Source organism: Marmota monax, unplaced genomic scaffold (assembly GCF_021218885.2).
Source record: "Marmota monax isolate L192 unplaced genomic scaffold, Marmota_monax_Labrador192_F-V1.1 WCK01_AAM20220418_F8-fsc00024, whole genome shotgun sequence".
NCBI classification, from domain to species: Eukaryota; Metazoa; Chordata; class Mammalia; order Rodentia; family Sciuridae; genus Marmota; species Marmota monax.
The window spans coordinates 20,424,157-20,444,052 of NW_026695224.1; positions in this window are offsets into that span (position 1 = coordinate 20,424,157).

The window sequence follows — 19,896 nt, forward strand, 5'->3', positions numbered from 1 at the left end:
GGGGACATTTAGAATGAGGCTTCAGGAAGGGTAGGGATTGGAAAAGTGAGGGTCTGGAAGAGGAATGGGTGTGCAAAGGCAGGGAGTTAGGACCCACATAGGGTGTGCTCAGGTGACAGTGAGCAGCCAGAACGGCCTGGGTGTGAGTAAATTCAGGGAATATGAGGCTGCACCAGAAAGTTGGGACCAATTTATAAACATCTTTGAAAGACAGCTTAATGCTTTATGGACATGACCTCTGAGTCAGATGAATAGACCTGGATTTGCTGCTTCACAGCTGGGGAAATGTGGGCAAGTTAGTTCATTTCTCAAAGCCTCAGTTTCCTCATTGTGAAACTGCTATGAAAAAAACAACTCACGGGGCAGCTAGGAGGAGGGAATGGACATATTGCTTGTGATGCTCACTGCCCGTGCCTGTACCCAGTATGTGCTCAGCTGATGTTTATTGCTCATGTTAGCCATTCTGACTCTGCAGACTTCCTGAAGTGATGGGCAGGGTCTGAGCCAAGGAGCAGCTGCCTCGGCACCTCAGAGGATGGACTGGCAGGGTTGGGTGGCATCAGGAAGAACTAGTGGAGGCTGTCACAGAGGCCCAGTGTGATTCTGGGCTTGGGCACTGGCTGAACTGGGATAAAGAGGAAAGCACTCAACTCTGCTTTCTCAAGGCCAGCAAGCCTTAAGACAAGGGAAGTCACAGTGGCAGAGTAGGGACCTCTAAGAAGGCCACACACGGATCTCAATGGATCCCGAGAACAAGTTCTGCCACATGCTGAGCCTCAGGGAGCCCAGCTTTGAGGGGGCCAGGGGAGGGGGTGGTGCTCAGAGGGGAGTGGTAGACAGGTAATGCTGGGGGCTGTGTCAGGAGACAGCTGGGTGGGCAGGACTAATGCCACATGGAGCAGGAAACTAGGCCAGGTTCCATCTCTCACACACAGTATGATTCTGAATCTATCCTAATTTGTGCTTTGTTCTACAAAGTCATTCTTGAGTCCACAGACTTTGGCTCAAGAAAGTCACTAAGACTCAGCCTGTCCGCACCTTCCTTGCTGAAGTTCAGACCTTTCTTCCATCCCACAGGTATACTTAGGGTACCTGCTGCTTGGGCTCTGGCATAGCTGCCTTAAAGTAGATCAATGAAGACCCTACCAGACACTTGATGACTGCCACACCCACAGGGTCAGGCTCAGCCAGGGACCCTGGGGACATGGGGAGTGGGGGTATCAGGTCTGCTCCCAAGGGACCCAGAACCTTTAGGATGCCTGGGAGACACAGTTCAGAGTGCTCTTTTGAACTTATCGAAGAATGTTCCAGAGCAAGTATACTGGAGGAAGGCAGGAATAGAACCAGTTTTATCTCCTTGTCATTCATATCTAACTCTCAGATTTTGATGAGCTGGTCTTTCTGTGATCTTTTTCTTTTATATTAATTTTTTATTATTGTGCTTCCCCCCTCCACTAATTGGCACTTATGCACCTTTTCTTTTTCTTTTTCCCTTTAGTATTTACCCCAGAAACGACTATTTATCAAGGTTAAAATTTAACTTAATTGCTGGGCACGGTGGCACATACCTGAAATGCCAGTGGCTTGGGAGGCTGAGGCAGGAGGATCACAAGCTCAAAGCCAGCCTCAGCAACTTAGCAAGCAACTTTGTGGGACCCTGTCTCAAAATTAAAATAAAAAGGACTGGGGATGTGGCTCAATGGTGAAGTGCCCCTGGGTTCAATCTCTGGTACCAAAACCAAACCAAAACCAAAAAAAGTTAATCACTTTATCTTCCTCTTTGATAATTTAAAACCTTAAAACATTTTAGCTCTGTTGACCCTCTCCTGTCTTTTATGCTTATGTTATTTATGTACTTTAATTCTATCTTGTTTTGTAACCCACAAGACCTTAGAATTACTATGATGCAGTCAATGTATGTATAGCCTTTCTTGGGTACTTACCACTCTCTAAGCTCTTCCCGTGTTCCCAAATCTCAGGTCTTCTCTCTGGAATCACTTTCCTTCTGCCTAACATGTGTCCTTTAGAATATCCTGCAACGAGAGTTCCCTGGTTCTATGTTCTCTTACTGTTTGTTGCTCTGAAAATGTGTATGGTATTCACTCACAGAAGATACCGTCACTGGATAAAGAATTCTGGGTTGTCAGGGCATACCCCTCCTGTTGTGAGGTTGACAAATCAGTTGTTAGTCTAAATTACACTGACTTTTGCCTCTGGTTCTGTCTGTCTGTTTTTCTGTCTGTCTCTCTCTGTGTATTCCGCACTTTATCAGGTATGTTTAAACATGTATTTCTTTCTTTTCTTCTTTTTAAATAATGCTTAAAATTCCTTGGCATTCTTTACACCATGAATAGCCTCCCTTATAGACTCTGGAAGATTTTTAGCCAGTGTCTCTTCGTGTGCTGCCTCTCTCCGTTCCCTTTCCTTTCCTTCTAGAACATCTACTAGTCATAGTCTGCTCTTTGCATGTCTCTTAATTTTTCTGCCATGTTTTCTGACTTTCTGTCTCTCTGGGCAGTTTTCCATTGCTTTTTTTTTTTTTTTTTAATTCATCTGTCAGCTCACAAATTCTCTTACACTAAATCTAATCTTTTACCACGTTTAAAAATTTCAGTTCTGGTGTTTTTTATTTTTGGAGTTCTGTTTGCATCTTTTCTCAAATCTGCTAGGTCACTCTTTGTAGTTTCCTATTCTCTGCAAATATTTTCAAACCTGTCTTTTATTTCACTACACATAGTAAGTGGTTGTTTCTACAATCAGTGCTCCAAAACACTGCAACCTGAGATTGTTGCAGTTTGGTTATCTGCCATCTTCTGTCCCTGAGGGTGCATGTGCACTGTTTCTTCTGTGCTTGGTTCTTTTAGGCGTGTGTACTGCTCATGCCTAAATTTGAAAACTTATTGGTGGTCATTTGTTAAGGATCAGGATGAAGAAGCCTCCCCGCAGAGGCAATATATGTTATCTTTCTGCCAGTGCCTGGGGATATTAGTGATTCAAGAATACTTTACATTCAGGACTAGAAGTTTCCCAACCACCCAAATGATATGAAACCGGGCTACCGATCCGTGCAGAATCTGGCTTGTGGTTATGACTTCTCTGTGAAGTCTCTTCCACCCAACTTTTGCGTTCTCATGGTGGGGAGGCCTTTAAGGTGCCCACTCAATCTTGGAGGGTCTCCTGATAGATTCCCCATCTAGGACAGACCCTGAGTTTTGACATTTATTTATATAGTTCCACATGATCATTAAAACTAAATTTCTTATTTACCTGTATCATCAAACATTCACTAGACCAAAATGATTCCAGTGTTCCTTACTTACCTAGGTGCTTGCCCCTCCTTGGATTTTTTAAAATATTTTTTTAGTTGTCAATGGACTTTATGTATTTATATGTAGTGCTGAGAATCGAACCCAGTGCCTCACACATGCTAGGCAAGCGCTCTACCACTGAGCCACAATCCAGCCCCTCCCCTTGGATTTTGACATTTTTCCTTTCTTTCTTGCCAGTTCTTCAATACTTTTAAGAAGAGGGTTTTTTTGTTTTGTTTTGTTTTGTTTTTTTAATGTTTCATCCAGCAACTATATTCCCTAAAACAGAACTTGGCAGATCTCACCTTGAATAAGTTACTTTACCTTTCTGCTCCTCAGCCTCATACTTATACCTTATAGGGTGGTTGAGAGGATTAAATGAGAAAATAAAGGTAAAGGAAGTAACACAGTGCTCAGCACGTTAGTTCTCTTCCCTCTTATGACCTGGTGGAGCCGGGTACTTGGGACAAATCAGGTGCCCCTTCATCTGAGGCCCAAGATCCAACTTTTGCAGCATCTGGGGAATGGGGGCCAATGACCAGAGTTCATGTCCTTCAACAGCTAGGTGCCAGCTAAAATTTTGACCCCAGAAATGGAAGTCTGGTAACCCAACCAAGCTGGGCCAAGACAGAGGAGGTCCTACCTATGGGGTCTAGTGATAGGAGCATGGCCCTGGGGGATTCTGGATCCATGAGTTCAACAGCATCCCAAGGAGAGCCCATCAGGCCCCTGAGGGTGGTTTGACTGCAGATGCTTCCTAGGCTGGGGGACCGAGTGTCCCTTTGAAATGTGAAGAGCTGGACAGAAGGAGGGAGCCCCTTAAGCAGTGCAGAATTTTCCCAGTCAATTCTGAGCCCTTCCCCATCCTCCTCTATTACAGTCCCCCTGACACCAGAGGGTTTTAATGAATTTCCACCCTCATAAAAACTGCTCTCTTGGGGATGCTGTTCTCTTCCCAGTGAGAGGTCCCTAAACTCAGGGTCAGATGACACAGTTGTCTCCTATCCGCTCAGCCCCATTGGTGTTGATTAGAGAGCCTCCTGTCCTTGCCTGAGCCTAATCTCACTTGTTTTTGTCCCCATGGCTTTTATACCAGTTCCCTGGAAGGTGAGATCTGATTGGACAGGTTAGACGTGTCCACCCTAACAGTGTGCTTGGCAGGGTCCCAGCCCAGACAGACCCTTCCAGATTTCATTCATGTGGATGGGGTACAGGGATCAGGTCGGAAACCATTGCATGAGCTATTGAGCAGCCCGGGGCTGGAAGAATGCTAAATCAGTATAGAGCCAAGCCACTTTCTAATTGAACATAGCACTTCTACTGTTTTACCTCATGGTTAAAGCAGCTTTTTATTTATTTATTTATCTAGTTGTAGATGGACTCAATACCTTTATTTTACTTATTTATTTTTATGTGGTGCTGAGGATCAAACCCAGTGCCCCACACAGAGTAGGCAAGTGCTCTACTACTGGGATATAGCTGCAGCCCCCCTAAAGTAGCTTTTTAAACAAGGTCATCCAGGTTAAAGAAAGGAAAAGGTGCTTGTCCTTACAAAGTAGAAAATAAATACAAATGTGTACCAAATATATCAATTAAAGAGCCCGAGTCTCTGGACTGCGGAGGTGAAAGCCCTTGGAGAAAGTCTCCACCCTCCAGGGATTGCCCTGCATTCTAATTATCCTGTGGGGAATCTTCACAGGAAAACATTGTGAAGGGCTTTTAGCATGAGCCATCTTAAAGAAATTCCCTGCAGAGGCCAAGGGAGGAGAATTAGGCGAGCATCAGGCTCAGACACACATTTGGGATTTAAGAGGCAAACATTATTGCATCATGTTCTAAAATCTGGAATTTCTCTGAAATTCTTTGAGCTCCCATAGCAAAACTTGTCCTTCATTGGAAGCACTTCTTATCTTACATCACAAAATGTTTGCTGAGATTTGCTCAGTTGTTTCTTTGGCCTGACCTGCCCTTCCTCCCTCTCTGTGCCAGGCAGACCTTTGTTGATTACCCAGGTGGTCCCTCCCAACAAAGCCTTCCCTGACCCTTGATGCTCTCAACAGAAAGACCAGCTCATCAAAATCTGAGAGTTTGAAATGAATGACAAAGAGATAAAACTGGTTCTATTCCTGCCTTCCTCTAGTATACTTGTTCTAGAACATTCTTCCATAAGTTCACAAGAGCACTCTGAACTGTGTCTCTCAGGCATCCTAAAGATTCTGGGTCCCTTGAGAGCAGACCTGATATCCCCACTCCCCATGGCCCCAGGGTCCCTGGCTGAGCCTGACCCTGTGGGTGTGGCAGTCATCAAGTGTCTGGTGGGGTCTTCATCGATCTACTTTAAGGCAGCTATGACAGAGCCCAAGCAGCAGGTACCCTAAGTATACCTGTGGGACGGAAGAAAGATCTGAACTTCAGCAAGGAAGGTGCGGACAGGCTGAGTCTTAGTGACTTTCTTGAGCCAAAGTCTGTGGATCTCAAGAATGACTTTCTAGAACTTCACTCTGGGGCGAAACCTTGAGAGATTTTAAAGCAACATGACCTGAGAGGGCCCTTTCCCAGGCAAGATGCAAAAGGAGTACCTTCTAAGGGAGTCTGGCCTTGAAGGAACCTTCTCAGGGGGAACCAGTTACTCAATCAGCTCGGGTGGGATTCAAGAACAACCCAGCTCACTGGCTGATTCTGTTCAAGGGAGAACAAGGTGAGCAAGCCCCATGTCTGGTTTTGCAAGGAGATTTGCATAAGTGATCACCTGCCTGTGGTGTTAGGAAAGAGTCACATCATTGTGGGACAGGGTTTCTGCCTTGCTCCTGCTCCCTGCAGTGCCTCTGGTTATGGCTGCTCCTCCTCGCAATGTGTAGCTATGGTATAGGGACCTTGGGCCCTGGTACACCTGAGTTTTTCTAGGCACCAACATAGAAGTTGTGGAGCATGATTTCTATGCATTTTGATCCTCAGATTAGTTCCCCTCAGATCCCCCATATATGGCTTCTTCACTGTTTCCTGGCTGATCTAGGCAGAGTGGGGGTTCTTAACCCCTGCAGGGCCTGGCTCCTGACAGAAGACCAGCCTGCCTAAGGCTGGAGCTTAATGGGAAGGTGAGGCATGGGCTGGGTGGGGAAGGATTACTCCTGAACAGTGCTTAGGCCAGAGACCTGCTCAGACCCCTAAACCCTGGGGAGGAGGAGGCCAGGATCCACCAGGCAGTCACTAAAGGCATCAGGAGCTCAAATGGCCCCTTCTTGGTGTTTCTATCTGCATGTTTAGGACTCTCTGCAGAGCCTGCCTCCCATTCCAGCCCTCCAAACTGCTAGCTGCAGTCTCTGGTGCTGTTTTTGCCAGACCTGAGGAATGCAGATGACCCAATCAATCTCAGAACCTTCTGATGGGCCCTGGGGCAGGGGCCTCACCCCTCTCTGGAAGGAGCCACACCCAGCCCTTCTCCCCTACCAAGGATAGAGTTTCCCTGTGTGTTCCCCTGTATGGGAGGAAGGGGGCACTCCCCATACAGCTCCCAACCCCTCAGCAGTGGCTGAACCCTCATCAGTGATCAGTCCTCCCTCTTCTCAGGAAAGCAGCTTGTCTCTCCCTGGAGGCTGGGCCTTCTGCACTTCTAGAGCTTCCCATGATTACCTCCCATTCCTCGGAATCTCTTCTTCCCCAGCCCATGAGGACCCATCCCACGTTCTTGGACATGGAATCCACTGCGTAGTCTCGTGGATGCCCATATGCCTGGCTCGGCCAAGGCAAGGGTGAACACAGGCTGTTCCTGGCCTCGAGGAGCCCACAGTCTACTGGGACAGACAAACAGCCAATTGCACACCAGGACTATGGAGGAGAGAATAAGGAACCATGAATGGTGACCTGCCAGGGTCACGAAGGCTTCCCTGGAGAGGGCACAACTGAGCAGGGCCCTGAAGAGGAGAGGAGTTCTCTGGATGGATGAAGCAGACCAGCCAAGCTATTGGGGCACATTCAGGGAGCCACAACTAATGTATGGATTGCCAGGAGAGAACAAGCCAGAGAGGGGGCCAGGTGGCTTAAAAACCCTGATGACCATCAAGCAGCACCTGTATTCTGAAGGCCGTGCAAGGAGACCCTTCCTCCTCCTCCTCTTTCTCTTCTTCTTTTTTTTAACCTGGAATTGAATCCAAGGTCACTTAACCACTGAGCCACATCTCCAGCTCTTTTTTTATGTTTTTATTTTGAGCCAGGGTCTCACTAAGTCCTTAGGGCGACGCTAATTTGCTAAGGTTTGTCTCCTGAACTGGAGTCCTCCTGCCTCAGCCTCCTGAGTTTTAGGATTACAGACAGGCATGCGCCACCATGCCAGGCTTTCTTCTTCTTCAAAATACCTTTAGTAAGGTACATAAAATGCATATACTACAATATATATTAGACACACTTAACATGTACAATCTGATGAATTTTTGACATGTATACCCATGAAACCACCAACAACAACACAGTGAACACATCCATCCCCACCAAGTTTCCTCCTGGGGCTGGGGCTGTGGCTCAGTGGTAGCACACTTGCTTGGCATGTGTGAGGCATTGGGTTCGACTCCCAGCACCATATATAAATAAATAAAATAAAGGTCATTGGCAACTAAAAATATATTTTAAAAAAGTTTCCTCCTGTCCCTTTCTGATCTCTCCTTATCCCCACTTTCTCTAGCAACCACCCATCTGCTTCTCTGTCATTATAGATGAGTTTGCATTTTCTGAATTTTAAATAAATGGGATCATCTAGTGTGTGCTGTTTTTGTTTGTTATTCTTTCATTCAGCAGAATTATTTTGAGATTCATCCGTGGTCTTGTGTATATTAATAGTTAATTTATTTTCATTGCTAAATACCATTCCATTATGTGGACTATATAGCAACTTGTTTATCTTTTCACCTGTGGTCAATGTTGGGTTGTTTCCAGTTTGGGGCTGTTACAAATATGATTGCTATGAATGTTCATGCCCAGATGTCTGTGAATATAAGCTTTTATTTCTCTTGGGTAAATATGTAGAAGTGGAGTGCCTGGGTCATATGATGCATATATATTTATCTTAAGAAACTGATGAACTGTTTTCCAAAGTAGTTGTTCCATTTCACCTTCTGTTAGCCTCATGTGAGGTTCCCACCTGCTCTTTCTTGACTGGTTACAAATTGCAGGGGGAGCTTCAGAATTGAGTCTCCTTTGGATCTGTCTGTCTGGTGACTCCAACCAAAGCCCCAAGATCTGCACTCCTTGGCCTTGGATATGGAGGCAGGAGTGTTGAAAAACCCTTTCTGAAGATGGTTTCAGAGATGCTGCATTCTCCCAGGAGGCTTGTTGGTACTGGGAACGTCCCAGGGGATGGGGGCACCTGAGTAGAACCAGAGAAGATAATGAGCTGAGGGGATATCTAGCTCAGTCTGGAGGAGATCACCCCGGACCTGAAGGGGCCTTAATCCCATAAATCACAGCACAAACACCATGGAAACTACTTTTTGCACAAATAAATTAAGTATTGGAGCTGGTGTCAGGGCTCCCAGGAGTTGTGGGAGCAGCCATGGTCCCTGCCTCAGAGCGCTGTTCCAGGGACCTGGCTCCCAATCAGACTGCCCAGGAAGGAGACACAGGACCAAGGACTCCAGAGCTGTGAGGATGTTCCCAAGTGGAAGGATACTGATCTAGGACCATTCCCTGCAGGAAGGAGCCATGGAGCAGTATCCAAGACCAGGGGACAATGTCAAGGTCTGTGTTTCTACAATCACTCCTGGGCCTTGCTTTTCTGGCTGCCGATATTTGTAGTTCAAATAACATCAAATCTCTGATGTTAGGAGCTGATATACTCTGTAGGGTATGAGCCCCACCACCGTTTGGGATATGCTATTCATTCATTTGCTCATGCATTCATTCATTCACCTTCATCAGTGCCTCAGTAGAACCAGAGATGACTCAGGCAGGTTGGGATCTAATGGTGCAGCCCTCCAGGCCCTGCTGAAGGACTTAGGCAGTACTCAACAGGAGGGACACTGACAGCTTCCTCACAGGGTGTGATTAGACAGGCCTTGGGTTGGAGCCACGATGGATTAGAGTGTGCACAGACAGCTGGGCAGGGAAGCCATTAGGAAGAGGTGAAGGAGGAACTGAGCAGAGCAGTGGGGGATGGGGAACTCAGGGAGGAAAACTGTAGAGTTAGTGGGGAGAGGGGTCAGCACCAGCCCAGGGTTGCCAGCACTTTCCTCTCCTGGCTCTAGTCACACTGCTGTGGCTTGTTCCCACCGAACACTGATTGCATAAACGGTAAATGGGTGGGGCACGGTTAATGGGTAGGGCACGGTTGGAGGGATATACGGATGGCTGTTTGGTCTCAGAAGCAGAGCCTGAAACGATCTACTGGAGATGACAGTTGAGCCAAAGCACGTGCCTCACCCCCCACCCGTCCATCACTTGCTGCCTGAGCAGCTATGCTTCACCGAGGGGAGGGTAGGGACCACAGGTGCCCTCCTGGGTCCAGCAGTAAGCTGCTGACTCATGTCTGACAGCCCTCAGCCTGGATTGGCCCTCAGAAGCTCAGTCATTTGTGAAACAAGGGGACTTCACTTCCTTTTTGCCCCAAATTCATTGGGCAGTGAAGGACTCTCTGGGGCCATAATTTTGAACTTCTAGGAATGAGAGGCCTCTGTTTCCTTTGGAGACCTCATCCTCAAGGGGAGGAGGGGAGGGGAGGTTAAAGGCCTCAGCCTGATCCATGATGAAGAGGAATTGGGTCTCAGCTGTGATCACTGGGCCTTTGCATCATGTGACTTTTTTCTGGTTGCACACAAGGAGTAGAGCCCTGGCCAGGCACGTTTCTGTTGTTTAGATTCACTCCCTGAAGGCTCACCCGCAAATAACCTCAGAATGATATTCACCGTACCCAAAATTTGCCTTCAAAATAATGTGGGGGGGTGGTGGGCAGGGGCAGAAATGGGAGGACCAGTGGGCACGGCTGCTGGGTTTGCTGGTGGGGAGGGAAGAACATTGGGACGCACAGGGAAAGGCCCAGAGGCCTGGGTTCAAAGCACCGTGCCACTTGGACTAAGTGACCATGAGAAGGAGTCATTTGATCTCCCTGAGCTGACACTGGACCATGAGCACAGGAGCCTGCCAATCTGTGATTGGACTCCTCCTCTCCAGTCCGGACCCTGTGAGGGTCGAGACCCCAGTGTAGACCTTCTGCATCAGAGTTGAAAAGATGGATGTTCTCTCCTGCTTCTCTGGCTCAGGTGGCCACTTGTCAGCCCGCTGACGCCAAGTGTTTACAGAGAGTGAATCTCAACCTGAGATCTAAAGTCAAAGCCCCTGACCTGAGGTCTAGACCAGATCATGATGAGAATTTGGTTTAATCGTGAACAATGTGATCATTTGGTCATTGACTTGACTCGTGAGCTGCTCATGGATCTTTGGAACTACTTGGGGTTTCAGTGTCCGTGTTCAGAGCTGGGAGGACACCTGAAGTGTCCACTCGACCCATTGTGTGTTATAACATGAAACCTAGACCTGAAGAGAGAAGATAACCACCAAGGCCCTGGCCAGAAATGACCAAGCTTGTTCACCTGGGCTCTGGGAGCTCCCAAGGACCTCCATGTTTGGCCTTCTGGGGTACACTTCTCAGAGATTCCCAAGGACCACTGGCCTGGTCACTGTCACTGCCTTGGCCTGTTCTCTATGGCACCACCAGCAGGGCCCCCTGTCTGACCACTGAATTGCTGAGGAAAGAGCCTGTGAATGAGGCCTTCCTGTCTGCCAGGCTATCAGCTACAGGGTTAGGGGAGAGCTGCTCAGGTGCCAGGGTCCCGGTCCAGGCAGTGGAGGTAAAGAGTTCAAGGCAGGGGGATGGGGATGGGGCGAGGCCTGGACTCTGAGCCAGTGCAGGAGATAAGGCTTGTGAGGAACCAGGCAGATCCTGGCACAGAGCATGCAGCTGTCATTCTGTCAGGGCACTCCCCTGGGGCTTTGATAGTAAAGACTGGAGGGAGGCCTAGCAAGGAGGTGTCTGGGCAGAGGCCAGATGATCAAGGCTGAACATCCCTGGACCTAGGATATGACTTCTGCTAATGACCAAGGCAGAGCCAGAGGGATGACCCTTAAATCTCCTGGAGCTCTGCCAGGTGGTCCCCTTAGGGTGGTGGCCACCCTATCTCAGGATAGAGGAGAGGAATGCGGAAGAACCAGGTAGGGTGTGCCCCAGGGAGGGAGGCTGTGATCTTGGTGCTGTATTTGTCCAGAAAATGCTCCCCTGGGCTTGCTGGCCCTGTCTAGAGCTGTAGATGTGGGTTGCCCATCAGGGTGGCGTCCCATCCTAAGACACAAATCACCCCCATGAAGTTCCTCCAGGCTTTATGTCCTTCATGCCTAGTCTGGGTCCCATATAGAGTAGAGATGCCTCTGGCTACTTGCCAAATAAGCAACAGAAGGAGCAAGTCACCAGAGAGATGGGTCCCCAGTCCCCTAGGTCCCCCCACCCTGCCACACAGAAGTGTGTCCTGGGTAGGGAAAATGAGCAGGTTAAATGAGCCACTGACCCTAGCCTTCTTGAAGGTCATGGAGCAATTCCAGAGTCAAACCTGGATCAGGCCAGGACTTCATTGAGGTGCTAGTTAAGGTTGTGGTGAATGGTAGAGAATAAAAAGTGGAAAGGGCCAAAGATGTGGGTCTAGGGTCTCTATGGATGGTGGCATGAAAGCTGAGGTCCTACTGTATGCAGCTTTCCTTGGGACTCTTGACAGCAGAAGCCAGTTTTACAGAATCTGATGGGGAGTCACTGGAGAGGCCATTTTAGGTACAGAGGCAGATATCTCCCATTTGGGGAGCCCCATACATTAAAAAGGCAGCACCTCTTTCCCAACAGAGGGCAGTTCCTGAGGTGCAACTGTGGGACCTTTGATGTAGGCATTTGGAATGGGTAACTCCACCCTATCCTTTATTTCCATTCCTGTGGATAGCAGACCCCATTCATTTTGAGGAAAATGGGGCTCCTGGCATAAGCCTGAGCTTGTCACCTGTTCCCTTAGAGGCCTCTGGGGGGCCTGCATGCTCCTAGCACCCCAGGAGACCTGTGTCTGGACCTGGAGATCTGGCCAGCCATGTACCACATGCCAAGGAATTGCATATTGAAAAGACACAGTAATTCAGCATTGCTAGCCACAGGGGAAATGCAAATGAAAACCACAAGGAGATCCACCATACTCCTATTAGAAAGGTTAAAAGAAATAGATAATACAAGTGTTGATTAGGATGTGAGGCAACAGGAACTCTCAGACACAACTGGAAGAAATGCAAAATGGCACAGTCACCTTGGGAAACATTTCAGCATCTTCTTACAGTTAGGAATCTCCCAACAATCTCATTCCTAGATATTTCCCCAAGAGAAATGAAAATTTAGGTTTGTACAAAAAAAAAAAAAAACCAACTGCACGTAACTGCTTATAAGAGCAGTTTTATTCATAATAGCCCTAACTTGAAACGACACAAAAGTCCTTCAGCTGGTGAATGGATGATAAAACTGGTACGTGCTCACAGAGGAACACTACTTGGCAAGAAGAAGGAATGGTCTAGAGACATGAGCAACCACAGGGGTGGATCTCAAATATGTTGAGCTAAGTTAAAGCAGCCAGATTCAAAAGGCTCCACACTTGTGATTCCCATTTACATTTTGAAAGAAGAAAAACAATAGGTACAGAAAACATATCCGTGGGGCTGAAGGGTGGTGGTAGTGAGGAGATTGACTCCAAAGGGGTTTGAGGGAAGCTTCTGGAAAGATGGGAACATTTTCTATCTTGGTTATGCCAGAGATTACATAACTATATTTGTTTATCGAAATTCATAGAACTATATGCCACACAAGGTGGCCTCTACTGTACATACATAAAACTTCAACAAAGGCTTAAAAGCACAGCTGCTCTTTCTGAGAACTGACCATTTGCAGGCACTGCACCAAGGGCTCAGAATGTGTTTTCTTCTCATCCATTCACCCGGTCCTTTGCTCAGCAGCAAGCTTTTGCAGAGTGCAGGCCCAAGGCACCATGTCTCTTTACCCTTCCCTACACTTTCAGGCTGCGTACTTCCCACAGTCAGCTGGAGGAGTGGCCAGCACCCCATCCTGGGGGCCTAAGGATGAACTTGAAGGCTTTCTGTAGGTTCATCTCCGTGGAGTGACGAATTTCAGCCTTTGTCAGCCTCCTGGGGGAGTCCACCATCCAGAGAGGGTGGCCAAGGAGGTGCAGCAAGACAAATGAACTGCGAGGGGTTTGCTCCCTCCGTAAGGTGCTGTCCCCACACCAGATGGCAGGGTACATGTCTGGTGGCCAGACCATGCTGCTCATGGCTCTGTTCACAGCCTCTGGGCTATGTATTAGTTTTTCTTGGTAGGTGGCCCTTCCTCTGCTTGGGAGAGTGTCTGGTTCTGCCCAGGTCAGACAAGAGTGGCCTTGGCTTCCCTGGTGAGAAAATTCAAAAGTGTGAAATCCCAGGATAAACCCAGGGTGGGGTACACAAGCACGGGGAAAACGAACACACCACAGCTGCATGTGTCAACATGGACCCAATTCAAAAATACAAGAACAAGTGACAAGATGGACATGTCCGATACCATGTAAGTATGTGTTTTTTTTTTCCAGGTAACTATGTTTTAAAAACATAAAAATAGTACTCTATGTTGTTAGGGATACAAACTTATGTGTATGCTATGGTGTTATAATATATAGAAACTTATTATGAATATAAAAAAATTTAAAAACACAAACAAGAAAAATGCATAACTTCAGCTGGATTGGCTCTGGGAGGACACACCAAAAATATAAATAAATAAATAAATAAATATGGCAAACCTGACACTTGTTAAATCTAAAATGTTTCACAATGTTTTCTGTACTTTGGGTCAAAATATTTCAAAAATTTAAAAGCAAGCCAATCTGAACCTTGAGAACACTATGCTCAGTGAAATAAGTCAGAAACAAAAGGACAAATATTGGATAATTCCACTCTTGGACAGAAAATAGGATGGGAGTTACCAGAGACTGAGGATGGGGGATGAGAGATAGTGTTTCATGGGGACAGAGTTTCAGCTGGGGACCATGACAAAGTTCTGGGGACGGATGGTGGTGATAGCTGCACAAGGTGAATAACGTAAAGCCACTGAATGGTTAAAATGGTAAGTTTTGTGTTCTGTATGTTTTACTACAAGAAAAATAAATAAAAACTACCCAGGATACACAAATCTATAGAGACAGAAAGTAGATTAATGGCCACCTAGGGCTGGGGAGGATGCCAGGAACATGGCCAAGGGGGATAGGGTTTCTTTCTGGGGTAATGAAAATGTTCTGAAATTGATTGTGGTGATGGATGCATGGCTCTGTAACTACACTAAAAGCCATTGAGCTGAACACTTTCAATAGGTGAAATGTATGGCATGTGACTTGTACCTTGATAAAGCCATTTTTAAAAAAGATAAAAAGCTATAGGGGGAAGTCCTTCCTGTGATAGCCACTGGAATAGGAGCCTATGGTCGGTCTGATCCAACCAGATTCTGACATGAGTGATCAGAAGCCCCAAAGCCTCCCTGACTCCTGCCACCCCAAGACCTGGGGAGAAGATTCTGCCAGCGGGGAGCCCAGGCTGGAGCCACTGCTGCATCTTGAGGGCTCTGGAGGAAAGCAGAGTCAGAGCCGTTGCAGAATGAGGTTAATGAGAATCGGCTCCAGGCTCCAGGGGTTTGAGCCTTAATTAATACCTGCCAGGCCCTAGATGATTGTGAAATCCCAGGTTCTGTAAATGTGCACAGCACTGGCCTTGTTAGCACCAGCCTATCACACAGGAGAAACAAGCCAGCCTGCTCAGCTCCCTGTAGGGGTGGGACCAGAGAGGCCAGGCCAGGCAGGAGCTGCCTCTCTGCTCCCCTGTCCTGCTCTGCAGGCCATTCCCAGGGTCTGAGTGGTCTAGAGCAGTCGAGCTCCAGGGTAGTCACCATGAGTGCCAGTTATTACAGCCAGGCTCCTGGTTGTTGGGAACAGGAACCCTGTACTTTAGTTTACTGAGGAGCATAATCGGGCAGACCTGCTACAGCAATTTTGGTGACAGTCCCTCCTAGCTTAAAGAAGGACTGCAAGTGATTGTGGTTGATCCCTTTCGTGTTAGATGTGCCTCCTTGAGTTAAGCCCAGCCAGATTCTGTGGGCCCGTGCCTGGGGGACCAGCTCTGTCCCTGCCCAGTGTATGCTGGGGGTGTGGAGCCAGCCCCTTTGAGCCCTGGCCCTTCCTGCCTGTTGGCTCCTTCCTACTGGAGGCTAGCACCCTCCCCCAGAGGAAGGCTGGGTTCTCCCAAGGCTGAGGGCGTGGCCTCTCTCCCTCCTTCTGACACTGCTCTCCCAAGGGTGGCACTTCAGACTACATCATCCTTTGGGCCACCCATTCAAAAGTGAGCACCTTACACTGGCCTCTTGGGCCCCTACTTATTCTGGGACATCTGGATTCCATGAGGAACCCTCCAACCCTAACAGAGACTTGCTGCCCTCTGATGCTATGGCCACAAACCATTCATAACCCCTGGGATAATTCTGCGGCCAGGGAGTGCAGGCCAGAGGCAGGATCTGCAGCCCTTGGAACCCTTAGCTCTGGAATGGTGATGCTTCAATTTAGGGACTCTGGAGGCCCATGAACTTGAGGGCCTATGACCCTAGGTGTACTCAGTCCAGGAGACCCATTGTCCCCAGTGTCACCAGGCATTGGGGAGCCTGTGACCCTTGGCCACCACTATGGTTATGAATATAGTTTTTTTCCCACCAAAACTCATGATGAGATTTGGTCCCTGGTGTAACAGTGTTGCAAGGTGATGTGGACACTGTCCTCATGAGTGGATTAATGTCTTTCTCAAGAGTCTGGATTAGTTATGATGGGAATGGATTACTCTTCAGGAGAGTGAGCTACAAAGGGAGACTGGCACCTCCCTTCACTCTCCCACACAGGTATTTCTCTTCCTCTGTGAGGCTGTCACAAGAGCTGAGCAGATGCAGGACCATGCTCTTGGACTCTGGAACTGTGAGTCAAAATAAATCTTTTTTATTTAGAAATCATTCAGCCTCAGGCATTTTGTTATAGCAACAGAAATCCCACTGCAGCAGTCAGCTTCTTGTATGTGATCTTTTCTATCCAGTCCCTCCAGTGAGTACCAGGTGCATGTTTTGCTGATAAGACACAGCACAGTCTTCTTCACATTGGATCCTAATCCCAGGTTTCCCCAATTCTCTTAGGTGTGTAGCATCCAAATGGATGTAACTTGTCACTCCTGACAGGCAGCTTTGAGGATCATGAACATCACCCTCCACCCAGCAGTCCCTCCCTCCCTCCCTCCTGTCAGCCTCAAACATAGCCAGCTAATTGTTATCTCTTTCCTTATCCAGGTCCTGTCAAGCCAGATGAGACAGACAAGAGCTTGATCGCCACCTGCCAGAGATCTCCCTTAGGGCTGACAGAGGTCTTTCTCTAGTCCCTGCAGGGGAGCAGTATAGTGCTGTGATTGGACCCACAAGCGTGGGGTACAGGTTCCTGGGTTCAACCCTTCTTACCTGGGCAGGTTACTTAACCTCTCTATCAATTGTAGAATAAGGGCAATCATAACACTACCCAATGTTGTTGTGAGGATCAAATGATTTCGCGTGTGGAAAGTGCTTGTGTGGGCCTGGCATGCAGTATAACCTGAGGAAGGTCAGTGGACACTTGTGCTGCTCTGGAATCTCCTCCAACATCCATCCTCCATGTCTAAGAATGTGTCCCATGAGGGTGGCCAGGCGTCTTGCTGATGCCCAGGTGACGCCTGTCCACAGCCTATCCCTGACCCCCTACTCCAGCAGAGGAAATGCTGTCTGCAATAGGTGGATGCTGAAACTCTGTCCCCAAAAGTTTGTGTGACATGTTCAGCAAGTGACCAAAAGCCCTACCTCCCACCCAACTGCCTGAGGCAAGGCTATGTGGCCACCTAGTGAGGGGTGCGGCCTCTCCCTAACAGACCATCCTGGGCAGCCCGGAGGAGGCCAGCTTTCTTCTATTTATAGTCACACTTCTCTGCCATAGGGCTCATCTCTAATTTGGGAGGTCTTGTTAGGTTTTCTTTATGTTCTCTTCATGTGGATCACTGGAAAAATAAGTGAAAAGGAAAATCATGGGTGTTTGTGGTGAGGGAAAATTACCAGGGGGATGGCAGCCTTCGTGTTCCCCACCTTGAGGGCATGCCTGGGGTGTCCTGGGACATCAGAACAAAAAATGAGTGTGGTTACAGGGTGCTCCTGGGGCAAGCACTGCAGCACAGGGACAGCTTGGAGCTTGAATCCTGGCTTTGCCATTAGCTCTCTGGACGCCGGAGGCAGGTCTTACCTCTCTAGGCTTCACCTGCCCTGATGGAAATCACTGACCGGCTCAGCATCCTGGTGGGCTGGGATGCACAGTCCCCTTGGGAAGGACAAAGGACAGCTTAAAAACAAGAGTAGGTGAGTCTAAGGCCCAGTTCTCGCCTGCCCTAGTGCCCAGGACCCATGTCTCTCATCTCTTAGGGCCCTGGGAACTTCCGCCCACCCCCACTTTCTATTCCACAGGGACCTCTGGCCTGGGAGGCAGGGCCCAGAGTGTCCAGGACAAGAGGAGCAAAGCAGTCATGTCTGCAACAGGCTCTCCTATGGGCCAGCAGGGGTTAATGTGGACACAATGGGTCACCAAGTTGCATCCAAAGACCTTCCTGTACACGAGTCCATTTTAAGAAGGTGGCCTGGCGTGTCTCACTGCAGATCAAGGCCAAACTTATTTTAAACTGGGTAAAATACAGGCTCCGTGTTTCTGCAGTCTGTGGTTTGTGCACGTGACGAGGCTGTGGTGGGTGGGACCCTGGTGGGCCTGGCTCTTGGCCTTCTGCTGACCTCTGTCCGTCAGTCTGCCTGCAGGGGTGCCATTCTCCACCCCAAAGATCTGGCTTGACTCCCCTCAGTCTGGGTAAGCAGGGCAAAGCAGATGCTAGAGGTTATACTGTCTGAAAGACATGGCTAGATCAAGGCCACCCAGCTCTGGTCAGTACCAGGTCCTCAGGCAGGGAGTGGAAGCATATTTTGAAATAGGAAAACTGGAAAGGGGGTACATATGGGCCCTGGGGTGGGGACTGGGGAGGAGCAGAAGGTGGTATAGCCCAGTGGCAACACAGAGGCCAGACCACCTCGATCAAAGCCCAGCTTGGCCCCACTCCTCTGCTTAATGTGTAAAATGGGGATAGTGGCAGTAATATGTACCAAGTTGAGAGGGTTCAATGAGCTGAGGGTGAAACAGAACCTGCCTGGTACTTTGCAGCCCCTTGTGGCCTTGCCCTGCCCTGGCCCTGCTCTGTCCCTCTGTGGGTAGAAGATGAATGGGGATTACCCATGACCCCCACCTTAAAGGGCGGGCAAGGAAGAGTCTCTGCACTGGAGAGTGGCAGTGAGGCCAAGGCAGGCCGCCCGCTCTGCAGCTCTGCCTGGTTAGGCGATCAGCCTGCCTGCAGGGGCACATGTGGGATTGGAGGACCTACTTCTCTGTCCACTTTCCTCTGCTCAGGAGGGGGCTCAGCCAAGTTCCCAGCTTCCCCCACCACGCTTACCCTCAGGTTCTTGTCATTACATCCCGTCTGGTGCCCTGCCATACTGGGTAGGACCCTCAGCTGCCCTCTGTCACTTTGGATTTTCCTTTCAACGCTCCTGCTGAGGCTGTACCTGCCACCCATGGAGCCACGTCCAGTGCCCTGCACAGGAAACACTGCCCAGGACAGATGTGTCCGTCTGCACACCAGGGACTGTGCAGCCCAGTGCCGTTACCCCAGGACAAACTTGGATTCTAGTCCTGGCAGCTTTGCAGCCCAGATGGCTTACCTTAGACAAGTAACTGGGCTTCTCTGAGCCAGCATCGTCACTGGCCAGATAAAGATGATGATTCCTACCCAAAAGGTCATTTGAGGATCATGGGGGAATGATTGCAGGGACCCAGCAAGGGTCCCAGTGCACAGTAGGTGCTCAGCTCCTCCCACAGGCCTCAGTGACTCATTGGGGCTAAGGGGCCTTGGGACCAATATAGCGCACCCGCTGGTTTTACTTCCTTAATTTCACACCAGTCCACCCCCTCACTGTCAACTCCACCACCTCTGCCCTGTTCAGCCCTCTCCAGACCTCTGACCTGGACTCTCCAGTCCATTCTCCACACTTAGAACTATAAGGAGCTTTATGTATTTATTTTTTGTGGTGCTGGGATTAAACCCAAGGCCTCATGTATGCTAGACAAGCATGCTACCACTGAACCACATCCCTATAACAAATTTCATAGCTCAGGAATTGGATCATGGCTCTCCCTTCTTGCCTACAACTATCTGTGGCTCTCCACTGCCCCCAGGGAAAGGTCCAGATTCTTGGACCTGGCCAGGTACTCATCATCACTCCAAGCATATTCCATTTAAGAGGAATATGACTTTCCCCCAGACATGGCTTCCAGCTTTCTACCTCCCTTTCCTGGGCCCCGGGTATGGAATAGCTGGGCTTGGCCTCTGCAAATCCCCTCTCCCTCAAACTCCC